Here is a 3,682-nt window from a genome sequence, read left to right on the forward strand (position 1 = left end):
AAGGAGTTGACTACGGTGAGACTTTCTCACTCGTAGCGATGCTAAGAGTCTGTTGGAATTATATTAGCGATTACTGCATTATTTATGAAATCTTGCAGATAGGATGTCAAAACATTGTTTCCTCGACGATTTTGTTGAGGAAAGGTTGTATGTGATACAACCGGAAGGTTTTGTCAATCCTGAAAGATGCTAATAAGTATGCAAAGCTCTAGCAATCCTTCTAAGGACTGGAGTAAGCATCTCGGAGTTGGAATGTATGCTTGGATGAGATGATCAAAGATTTTGGGTGTATACAAAGTTTATGAGAAACTTGTATTTCCAAAGAAGTGAGTGGGAGCACTATAGAATTTCTGATAAGTATATGTTGTTGACATATTATGGATCAAAAATGACGTAGAATTTCTGGAAAGCATATAGGGTTATTTGGAAAGTGTTTTTCAATGGAAAGCCTAGATTAAGCCACTTGAACATTGAGCATCAAGATCTATAAGGATAGATCAAAACGCTTAATGGTACTTTCAAATGAGCACATACCTTGACATGATCTTGAAGGTGTTCAAGATGGATCAGTTAAAGAAGGAGTTCTTGCCTGAGTTGTAAGGTATGAAGTTAAGACTTAAAGCTCGACCACGGCAGAAGAAAGAGGAAGGACGAAGGTCGTCCCCTATGCTTTAGACGTAGGCTCTACAGTATGCTATGCTGTGTACAGCACCTGAAGTGTGCCTTGCCATGAGTCAGTCAAGGGGTACAAGAGTGATCCAAGAATGGATCACAAGACAGCGGTTAAAGTTATCCTTAGTAACTAGTGGACTAAGGAATTTTCTTGATTATGGAGGTGGTAAAAGAGTTCGTCGTAAAGGGTTACGCCGATGCAAGCTTAACACCTATCCGGATAGCTCTGATTAGAGATACCGGATACGTATAATGGAGCAACAATTTAGAATAGCTCCAAGTAGAACAGTTATTTGAAATGGCTCCAAATATAGCGTAGTAGCTGCATCTGCAAGATGACATAGAGATTTGCGAAGTACACACGGATCTGAAAGATTCAGACCCGTTGACTATAACATCTCTCACAAGCATAACATGATCAAACCCAGAACTCATCGAGTGTTAATCACATGGTAATGTGAACTAGATTATTGACTCTAGTAAACTCTTGGGTGTTAGTCACATGGGGATGTGACCTTGAGTGTTAATCACATATCGATGTGAACTGGATTATTGACTCTAGTGCAAGTGGGAGACTGTTGGAAATATGCCCTAGAGGCAATAATAAATTAGTTATTATTATATTTCCTTGTTCATGATAATCATTTATTATCCATGCTAGAATTGTATTGATAGGAAACTCAGATACATGTGTGGATACATAGACAACACCATGTCCCTAGCCTCTAGTTGACTGGCTCGTTGATCAATAGATGGTTACGGTTTCCTGACCATGGACATTGGATGTCATTGATAACGGGATCACATCATTAGGAGAATGATGTGATGGACAAGACCCAATCCTAAGCATAGCACTAGATCGTGTAGTTCGTTTGCTAAAGCTTTTCTAATGTCAAGTATCATTTCCTTAGACCATGAGATTGTGCAACTCCCGGATACTGTAGGAGTGCTTTGGGTGTGCCAAACGTCACAACGTAACTGGGTGGCTATAAAGGTACACTACGGGTATCTCCAAAAGTGTCTGTTGGGTTGGCACGAATCGAGACTGGGATTTGTCACTCCGTGTGACGGAGAGGTGTCTCTGGGCCCACTCGACAGGACATCATCATAATGTGCACAATGTGATCAAGGAGTTGATCACGGGATGATGTGTTATGAAACGAGTAAAGAGACTTGCCGGTAACGAGATTGAATAAGGTATCGGGATACCGACGATCGAATCTCGGGCAAGTATCGTACCGCTAGACAAAGGGAATTGTATACGGGATTGATTAAGTCCTTGACATCGTGGTTCATCCGATGAGATCATCGTGGAACATGTGGGAGCCAACATGGGTATCCAGATCCCGTTGTTGGTTATTGACCGGAGAGTCATCTCGGTCATGTCTGCATGTCTCCCGAACCCGTAGGGTCTACACACTTAAGGTTCGGTGACGCTAGGGTTATAGAGATATTAGTATGCGGTAACCCGAAAGTTGTTTGGAGTCCCGGATGAGATCCCGGACGTCACGAGGAGTTCCGGAATGGTCCGGAGGTAAAGAATTATATACAGGAAGTGCTATTTCGGCCATCGGGACAAGTTTCGGGGTCACCGGTATTGTACCGGGACCACCGGAAGGGTCCCGGGGGTCCACCGGGTGGGGCCACCTGCCCCGGGGGCCACATGGGCTGTAGGGGGTGCGCCTTGGCCTACATGGGCCAAGGGCACCAGCCCCTAGAGGCCCATGCGTCAAAGGGACAAGAGGAGAGGAGAGTCCTAAAGGGGGAAGGCACCTCCGAGGTGCCTTGGGGAGGATGGACTCCTCCCCCCCTTGGCCGCACCCTTCCTTGGAGGAAGGGGCAAGGCTGCGCCCTCCCCCTCTCCCTTGGCCCTATATATAGTGGGGGAAAGGGAGGGCAACCATACCCAAGCCCTGGCGCCTCCCTCTCCCTCCCATGACACATCTCCCTCCTCCCGCAGCGCTTGGCGAAGCCCTGTTGGAATCCCGCTACTTCCACCACCACGCCGTCGTGCTGCTGGATCTCCATCAACCTCTCCTTCCCCCTTGCTGGATCAAGAAGGAGGAGACGTCGCTGCTCCGTACGTGTGTTGAACGCGGAGGTGCCGTCCGTTCGGCACTAGGATCTCTGGTGATTTGGATCACGACGAGTACGACTCCATCAACCCCGTTCACTTGAACGCTTCCGCTTAGCGATCTATAAGGGTATGTAGATGCACTCTCCTTCCCCTCATTGCAGGTTTCTCCATAGATAGATCTTGGTGACACGTAGGAAAATTTTGAATTTCTGCTACGTTCCCCAACAAAACCTTATACACAGAATCTTACCAGTAGCGCGTGTTAAAATAAGGCGCTACTGCTACTTAGCAGTAGCGCATGGTGAGAAAGGGCGCTACTGCTATCCACTTAGCCGTAAAACATGCTACTACTATGATTCCCACACCGTTGCCGACATGCTAGGTATAGTAGTAGCGCCCTTCGACAAACCGCGCTACTGCTATCAAATTAGTAGTAGCACGCTTTTAGGGTAGGGCGCCACTGCTAAGTTTGAACTTGTCCACAGGACGGGCCCAGCTTAGCAGTAGCGAGTTTGTGAGGAGCGCGCTACTACTACGGATTTTAGCAGCTACACATTTTCTTTTCCCACGCTACTGCTAAAGCTATTTTGACATAACCCCCACGCGGGCTTCCCTCCTCTGCTTTCTCCCCCAATTCCCCACTCTCTCTTCTCCCCTCGTCGCCTCCGCCGTAGCCCCTGCCCTCGCCGGAGCCCCTGCCCTCGCTCTTCATTGGAGTCTTCCCTCGATGTCGTTGTGCGCCTGTGCTCCTCCCCCTCGACCTTGCCGGAGCCCCTGCCCTTGCTCTCCGCCACCGTCTTCCTCGACCCCGCCTCGCCACCGTCTCCCTTGACCCTGCCTCGCTGCCGTCTCCCCCGACCCCGCCTCGCCGCCGTCTTCCCCGACCCCTCCTCGTCGTGCCTCGGTGCCGCCGTCTCCCCCGACCCCATCTCT

This window comes from Triticum dicoccoides, chromosome 4A (genome assembly GCF_002162155.2).
Source record: "Triticum dicoccoides isolate Atlit2015 ecotype Zavitan chromosome 4A, WEW_v2.0, whole genome shotgun sequence".
NCBI classification, from domain to species: Eukaryota; Viridiplantae; Streptophyta; class Magnoliopsida; order Poales; family Poaceae; genus Triticum; species Triticum dicoccoides.